The sequence below is a fragment of the Triticum urartu genome, chromosome 2 (assembly GCF_003073215.2).
Source record: "Triticum urartu cultivar G1812 chromosome 2, Tu2.1, whole genome shotgun sequence".
NCBI lineage: Eukaryota > Viridiplantae > Streptophyta > Magnoliopsida > Poales > Poaceae > Triticum > Triticum urartu.
Window position 1 is genome coordinate 484,218,631 of NC_053023.1, and position 9,647 is coordinate 484,228,277.

Below are 9,647 nucleotides of genomic sequence, written 5' to 3' on the forward strand. Positions count from 1 at the left end.
TGCTACTTCACCACCGCCTCCTTCAGCACGCGTCAACTCTGCTCCAAGCTCTTCAGCACCGCCAAACACCACCAACGACCCTGCTACTTCACCTACTCCGCATGGGAATGAGTAGATGCTCTATGTCTTCAAACCTTTTTGGTCCTTACTAACAAAAGGGGGAGAAGCATATGAGGTTGATAGTCTTCAAGCGGGTCCATATGGGCGGGTGCTTTATATTTTGCTTCGTGCTTACAACTCTCATTTTGCTACATTTGGTTCTTTGAGTTGTAACACTTAACCTCGATGGTCGTCTGCTACTTATCTGCCACTTTGTTTTGCGATGATAAATTCCGCATGTGTGACGATAAATTCCGCACTTAGATCATTCTGCAGACGTCCATTTTCCATTATGCATTGTCATTATCTTCATATACTTCACATGCATAGTGGATTGTCATCATAAGTTGAAGTGGATCTCCACAAGTACAACCTGCCATGTGCATTTGCATTCCAAAAGCAAATTACTTATATGCACATCTTCAGGGGGAGCCCTTGCAACTTATGAAGACAATTCCTTATCCTTTACAATTTCACAGATTATATTCCCCATTGAAAACTTCAACTAGTTTGTCATCAATCACCAAAAAGGGGGAGATTGTAAGTGCATCTAGTGCCACCCCTAGTTGGTTTTGGAGTATTGACGACAAACCTAGTTGAGGGACTAATGTGTTTATGAGAATTGCAGGATAACACAGGTAGAAGTCCCTCATTGATTCGATTTTCCTACCAGAGATGACCCCTAAAAATGTATGAAGACATTGAAGTCAAAGGTGGTATATGAAAATATTCACATTGAAGACTATGACAAGAGAAGACACCACATGAAGCCTATGGAGCTCGAAGACTTAGATCTTTCGTAGTTCTTTTTCTTTTGTGTTGAGTCATAGGAACCACCGTACTGTTAAGTGGGGTCCAAGAGAACCAGTCAGAATGACTGAAGTGATGCCTAACCAAAAACCTATGTCTTCGAGTGAAGACTATGAGAGCGAATCTTGTCCAGAGTCGGACAAGTCAGCTTTGCTTGTAGCCTAAGTAAAGTTGCCGTGTGAGTTTGAAATCTGACTGTTGGAACACGTGTCAGTTCCTTAGTGACCCAGGGTCATTTCGGACAAATCAGGTCGGGTTGCCAAGTGGCTATAAATAGCCCACCCCCTACAACCATAAACGGTTGGCTGCTCAGATTGAGAGTACGGCTTTTGTCGTTTGAGAGCAACCCACCTCGAAGCCTTTGAGAGAGAATTCCTTGCGAGGATAAAGCCCTAACCACCCAGAGCCAAAGAGAATTGGGCATCACTTAAGTCTTCTCGTCTGTGTGATCTGAAGACTTATTACACTTGAGGACTGTGCATCCTCCAGCCGGTTAGGCGTCGCGTTCTGAGCATCCAAGAGACATTGTGGATTGCCGGTGAAAGAAGTCTGTGAAGGTTTCGGAGTCTACCTTGAAGACTTACCAGAGTGATTGGGCGAGGTCTGTGTGACCTTAGCTCAAGGGGAATACAGTGAGGACTGGGTGTCCTGAGCTGCGTGTTCAGGACTGGGTGTCCGGGACTGTGTGTCCTAAGGTTTAAATACCTAGCCGCCCCAACCAGACGTACAGTTGTCACAGCAACTAGAACTGGTCCAACAAATCATTGTCTTCAACGAGTCACTGGTTTCATCTTCCCTTCCCTTTACTTACTGTTACTCCTTGTGAAGACATTGTATGTTTGCACTATCTTTTGTCTTCACTGAGTGACTGCGTGTTCTGTTTGGCTTCACAATATCTTCCTACCTGATCCTTACTACATTGCTGCTATTAGTCATTGTGCTTTCACTCTATTGAATACTTGACTATGGCTTGCCTAGTGTACTCTACCTTCCGCTGCAGGGTATTAGGTTTATTTCTATCATTTGTCTTCATAACTCCCACGTTTTGAAGACTTTCATAAAAATCGCCTATTCACCCCCCCTCTAGTCGATATAACACACTTTCAAAGAGACACAAAAGCTCAAGCTTGGGGATGCCCAAGGCACCCCAAGATAATATTTCAAGAAGTCTCAAGCGTCTAAGCTTGGTGATGCCCCGGTTGGCATCCCACCTTTCTTCTTCAACAACTATCGGTTAGTTTCGGTTGATCCTAAGTTTTTGCTTCTTCACATGATGTTTGCCATTCTTAGAATGTCATTTTATTTTGCTTTGCTTGCTGTTTGAATAGAATACAAAGATCTAAAATTATTAAATGCTAGAGAGTCTTCACATAGTTTCATAATTATTCGACTACTCATTGATCTTCACTTATATCTTTCAGAGTAGTGTGTCATATGCTCTAGTGCTTCACTTATATCTTTTAGAGCATGGTGGTAGTTTTATTTGGAAGAAATAGATGAACTCTCATGATTCACTTAGATTATTTTGAGAGTCTTAATAGCATGGTAATTTTCTTAAAATCCTAATATGCTAGGTATTCAAGATTAGTAAAAACTTTCATATAGAGTATTGAATACTAAGAGAAGTTTGATGCTGATGATTGTTTTGAGATATGGAGATAATAATATCAAAGTCGTGCTAGTTGGGTAGTTGTGAATTTGAGAAGTGCTTGTGTTGAAGTTTGCAAGTCCTGTAGCATGCACGTATGGTAAACATTGTGTAACAAATTTGAAACATGAGGTGTTATTTGATTGTCCTCCTTATGAGTGGCAGTCGGGGACGAGCGATGGTCTTTTCCTACCAATCTATCCCCCTAAGAGCATGCGCGTAGTACCGAGGTTTTTGATGACTTGTAGATTTTTGCAATAAGTATGTGAGTTCTTTATGACTAATGTTGAGTCCATGGATTATACGCACTCTCACCCTTCCATCCTTGCTAGCCTCTTCGGTACCGTGCATTGCCCTTTCTCACATTGAGAGTTGGCGCAAACTTCGCCGGTGCATCCAAACCCCGTGATATGATACGCTCTTTCACACATAAACCTCCTTATATCTTCCTCAAAACAGCCACCATACCTACCTATTATGGCATTTCCATAGCCATTCCGAGATATATTGCCATGCAACTTTCCACCGTTCCATTTATTATGACACACATCATCATTGTCATATTGCTTTGCATGATCATGCAGTTGACATCGTATTTGTGGCAAAGCCACCATTCGTAATTCTTTCATACATGCCACTCTTGGTTCATTGCATATCCCGCTACACCGCTGGAGGCATTCATATAGTCATACTTTGTTCTAGTATCGAGTTGTAATCATTGAGTTGTAAATAAATAGAAGTGTGATGATCATCATTATTAGAGCATTGTCCCAAGTGAGGAATAAAAAAAGGCCATAAAAAAGAGAAGGCCCGAAAAAAAAGAAAGGCCATAAAAAAGAAAAGGCCCAAAAAATGAGATAAAAAGAGAGAAGGGACAATGTTACTATCCTTTTACCACACTTGTGCTTCAAAGTAGCACCATGATCTTTATAGTAGAGAGTCTCTCATGTTATCACTTTCATATACTAGTGGGAATTTTTCATTATAGAAATTGGCTTGTATATTCCAACAATGGGCTTCCTCAAGTGCCCTAGGTCTTCGTGAGCAAGCAAGTTGGATGCACATCCACTAGTTTCTTTTGTTGAGATTTCATACATTTATAGCTCTAGTGCATCCGTTGCATGGCAATCCCTACTCCTTGCATTAACATTAATCGGTGGGCATCTCCATAGCCCATTGATTAGCCTCGTTGATGTGAGACTTTCTCCTTTTTGTCTTCTCCACATAACCCCCTGATTATATTCTATTCCACCCATAGTGCTATATCCATGGCTCGCGCTCATGTATTGCGTGAAAGTTTATAGGTTTGAGATTACTAAAGTATGAAACAATTGCTTGGCTTGTCATCGGGGTTGTGCATGATGAGAGCATTCTTGTGTAACGAAAATTAAACATGACTAAACTATATGATTTTGTAGGGATGAACTTTCTTTGGCCATGTTATTTTGAGAAGACATAATTGCTTAGTTAGTATGCTTGAAGTATTATCATTTTTATGTCAATATGAACTTTTTTCTTGAATCTTTCGAATCTGAATATTCATGCCACAATTAAGAAGAATTACATTAAAATTATGCCAAGTAGCACTCCACATCAAAAATTCTATTTTAATCATTTACCTACTCGAGGACGAGCAGGAATTAAGCTTGGGGATGCTGATACGTCTCCAACGTATCTATAATTTTTGATTGCTCCATGGTATATTATTTACTGTTTTGAATGTTTATGGGCTTTATTATACACTTTTATATCATTTTTGGGACTAACCTATTAACCCAGAGCCCAGTAGCAGTTTCTATTTTTACCCTGTTTCAGGGTTTCGAAGAAAAGGAAAACCAAACGGAGTCCAATTGACCCGAAACTTCACGGAACTCATTTTTGGAAGGAAAGAAGCCCAGAAGACTTGGAGTGCACGTCGGGGGATCTGCGAGGAGGTCACAAGGCAGGGGGCGCGCCCACCCCCCTGGGCGCGCCCTCCACCCTCGTGAGCCCCTCGCGGCCCCCCTGATGTACTTCTTCCCCCTATATATCTCCATATACCCTAAAAACATCCGTGAGCACAATAGATCGGGAGTTCCGCCACCAGAAGCCTCCGTAGCCACCAAAAGCCAATCTAGACCCATTCCGGCACCCTGTCAGAGGGGGCAATCCCTCTCCGGTGGCCATCTTCATCATCCCGGTGCTCTCCATGACGAGGAGGGAGTAGTTCTCCCTTGGGGCTGAGGGTATGTACCAGTAGCTATGTGTTTGATCTCTCTCTCTCTCGTGTTCTTGAGATGATACGATCTTGATGTATCGCGAGCTTTGCTATTATTGTTGGATCTTATGTTTCTCCTCCCCCTCTACTCTCTTGTAATGAATTGAGTTTCCCCTTTGAAGTTATCTTATCGGATTGAGTCTTTAAAGATTTGAGAACACTTGATGTATGTCTTGTCGTGGATATCTGTGGTGACAATGGGATATCACGTGATTCACTTGATGTATGTTTTGGTGATCAACTTGCGGGTTCCTCCCATGAACCTATGCATAAGGGTTGGCACACGTTTTCGTCGTGATTCTCCGGTAGAACTTTTGGCCACTCCTTGAGGTCCTTTGTGTTGGTTGAATAGATGAATCTGAGATTGTGTGATGCATATCGTATAATCATACCCACGGATACTTGAGGTGACATTGGAGTATCTAGGTGACATTAGGGTTTTGGTTGATTTGTGTCTTAAGGTGTTATTCTAGTACAAACTCTAGGGCTGTTTGTGACACTTATAGGAATAGCCCAACTGATTGATTGGAAAGAATAACTTTGAGGTGGTTTCGTACCCTACCATAATCTCTTCGTTCGTTCTCCGCTATTAGTGACTTTGGAGTGACTCTTTGTTGCATGTTGAGGGATAGTTATGTGATCCAATTATGATATTATTGTTGAGGGAACTTACACTAGCGAAGGTATGAACCCTAGGCCTTGTTTCCTATCATTGCAATACAGTTTACGCTCACTTTTATCATTAGTTACCTTGCTGTTTCTATATTTTAAGATTACAAAAACCTTTATCTACTATCCATATACCACTTGTATCACCATCTCTTCGCCGAACTAGTGCACCTATACAATTTACCATTGTATTGGGTGTGTTGGGGACACAAGATACTCTTTGTTATTTGGTTGCAGGGTTGCTTGAGAGAGACTATCTTCATCCTACGCCTCCTACGGATTAATAAACCTTAGGTCATCCACTTGAGAGAAATTTGCTACTGTCCTACAAATGTCTGCACTTGGAGGCCCAACAACGTCTACAAGAAGAAGGTTGTGTAGTAGACATCACTCATACCTTTTCATTGTAATATCCATGCTAGTTTATTTCCCTTTTTTATGCTTTCTTCTTGTGTGTTTGATAAACCTTAAGAAAAACGAAAAAATTAGTTGTAGCTTTTAGTTAGTTTACTTTCCATGCCTGTAGTAGTAATTAAAAAGAAAAACCAAAAAGATTTCTTGTTCTTCTTTTGCTTGTTGGGAGCTTTCCCGTGTAAATAGTTTTATTTCTTTTCTTTCCTTTGGGGGTCGAGAGGAGAAGACCATAATGAAAATGTTGAGTGGCTCTTATATGCATTATTGTTGATCTAACAAAGAGCCCATATTACTTTGTCTTCTCTCTTGAATTGAATGCTTGCAGATTCCAGCTTAGTCCAATGCACGTACACTATTATTATTATCCACACTATTCGGTCGTGCAAGTGAAAGGCAATAAAGATGATTATATGATGAACTTATTGAGATGAGAAAAGCTGGTATGAACTCGACCTCTCTCGTTTTTGTAAATATGATTAGTTCATCATTCTGGATTCAGCCTATTATGAAAGAAACATGTTTGCAATGACAATTAGAGATTATAGTTGCTTATGCCATGCTTAATTAGCTAGGAGCTTATAATGGTTTACCTTGCGTGCCAACATGCTATTAAAATGGTTGTGATGTGGTATGATAGGGTGGTATCCTCCTTTGAACGATTCGAGTGGCTTGACTTGGCACATGTTCACGCATGTAGTTGAAACAAAATCAGCATAGCCACTATGATATTTATGTTCATGGTGCACTATATCCTACTCATGCTTGCATTCGGTGTTGATTAATTTTAATGCATGTTCATGACTATTGTCGCTCTCTAGCTGGTCGCTTCTCAGTATTTTTCTAGCCTTCACTTGTACTAAGCGGGAATACTGCTTGTGCATCCAACTCCATAAACCCCAAAGTTGTTCCATATGAGTCCACCATACATGCCTATATACGATATCTACCTGTCGTTCCAAGTAAATTTGTATGTTCCAAACTCTAAACCTTCAAATAAACATTCTATTTTTTATGCTCGAATAGCTCATGTATCAACTAGGGATGTCTGTATCTTTTATGCTAGGCGGGTTATTCTCAAGAGGAGTGGACTCCGCTCCTCACTCATGAGAAAATGGCTGGTCACCGAGATGCCCAGTCCCATGCTTTATGCAAATCAAATCAAAATAACTGCAAACAAAACTCCCCGGGGACTCTTGTTAGTTGGAGGCACTCGTTGTTTCGAGCAAGCCATGGATTGATGCTTGTTGGTGGAGGGGGAGTATAAACTTTACCATTCTGTTTGGGAACCGCATATAATGTGTGTAGCATGGAAGATAAGATCTCTTGGTTGTTATGTTGACAATGAAAGTATATCGCTCAAAATATTATTCATATCTATTTCAAAACTGACTTCTGGCACCTCTACAAATCCCTTATTCCCTCGGCGAAGGGCCTGTCTATTTACTTTTATGTTGAGTCATCATCCTCTTATTAAAAAGCACCATTTGGAGAGCACCATTTTCATTTGCATCCATTACTGTTAGTTTACATTGAGTATGACTTGACTGGATCTCTTTTACCATGAATTACAATGTCTAGCCAGTCCTTGACCTTTAAAGGTGCTCTGCATTTATGTTTTGCGGTCTCAGAAAGGGCTAGCGAGATACCATCTTGTTATATCATATCATGATTGTTTTGAGAAAGTGTTGTCATCCGAGATTTGTTATTATTGCTCGCTAGTTGATTATGCCATTGATATGAGTAAACATGAGACCTAAATGTTATTGTGAATATGGTTAGTTCATAATCTTTGCTGAAAACTTGAATGCTGGCTTTACATATTTACAACAACAAGAGCAAACAGAGTTTGTAAAAGTTTTTCTTTATCACTTTCAGTTTATCAACTGAATTGCTTGAGGACAAGCAAAGGTTTAAGCTTGGGGGAGTTGATACGTCTTCGTCGTATCTACTTTTCCAAACACTTTTGCCCTTGTTTTGGACTCTAACTTGCATGATTTGAATGGAACTAACCCGGACTGACGCTGTTTTCAGCAGAATTGCCATGGTGTTATTTTTGTGCAGAAATAAAAGTTCTCGGAATGACCTGAAAATCAAAGGAGATTATATTTGGAATATATAAAAAATACTGGAAGAAAGATCCACGTCAGGGGCCCACACCCTGTCCACGAGGGTGGGGGCGCGCCCTACCCCCCTGGGCGCGCCCCCTGCCTCGTGGCCCCCCTCACACTCCACTGACCTCAACTCCAATTCCATATATTCGTGTTCAGGGAGAAAAAAATCAGAGAGACGGATTCATCGCGTTTTACGATACAGAGCCGCCGCCAAGCCCTAAACTCTCTCGGGAGGGCAAATCTAGAGTCCGTTCGGGGCTCCGGAGAGGGGAATTGGTCGCCATCGTCATCATCAACCTTCCTCCATCACCAATTTCATGATGCTCACTGTCGTGCGTGAGTAATTCCATCGTAGGCTTGCTGGACAGTGATGGGTTGGATGCAATTTATCTTGTAATCGAGTTAATTTTGTTAGGGTTTGATCCCTAGTATCCACTATGTTCTGAGATTGATGTTGCTATGACTTTGCTATGCTTAATGCTTGTCACTAGGGCCCGAGTGCCATGATTTCAGATCTGAACCTATTATGTTTTCATGAATGTATGTGAGTTCTTTATCCTATCTTGCAAGTCTATAGTCACCTATTATGTGTTATGATCCGTTAACCCCGAAGTGACAATAATCGGGATACTTACTGGTGATGACCGTAGTTTGAGGAGTTCATGTATTCACTAAGTGTTAATGCTTTGGTCTGGTACTCTATTAAAAGGAGGCCTTAATATCCCTTAGTTTTCAATAGGACCCCGCTGCCATGGGAGGGTAGGACAAAAGATGTCATGCAAGTTCTTTTCCATAAGCACGTATGACTATATTCTGAATACATGCCTACATTACATTGATGAACAGGAGCTAGTTCGGTCATTGTCGGTGTTAAAACTGGCGGATCTCGGGTAGGAGGTCCCGAACTATGCGTCTAAGGCGGATGGTAACAGGAGGCAGGGGACACAATGTTTACCCAGGTTCGGGCCCTCTCGATGGATGTAATACCCTACTTCCTGCTTGATTGATCTTGATGATATGAGTATTACAAGAGTTGATCTACCACGAGATCGTAGAGGCTAAACCCTAGAAGCTAGCCTATGATTATGATTGTTGTTGTCCTACAGAATAAACCCTCCGGTTTATATAGACATCGGAGGGGGCTAGGGTTACACAGAGTCGGTTACAAGGGAGGAGATCTACATATCCGAATTGCCAAGCTTGCTTTCCACGCAAAGGAGAGTCCCATCCAGACACAGGACGAAGTCTTCAATCTCGTATCTTCATAATCCAATAGTCCGGCCAAAGGATATAGTCCGTCTGTCCGAGGACCCCCTAATCCTGGACTCCCTCAGTAGCCCGTGAACCAGGCTTCAATGACGATGAGTCCAGTGCGCAGATTGTCTTCGGTATTGCAAGGCGGGTTCCTTCTCCGAATACTCAATAGGAGATTTCGAACACAAGGATAGTGTCCGGCTCTGCAAAACAAATTCAACATACCACCATAGAGAGTATAATATTTCCACAAATCTAATCTGCTGACAATTTCATAACGTGACATCACGCCATGGCCCAGTCATTATTCGAACCGTTTTTCTAAACCAACTACTGCACATATTGCGAGGCAGTTTTCTTGGCACGTCTTGTCGAAGCAAAGATT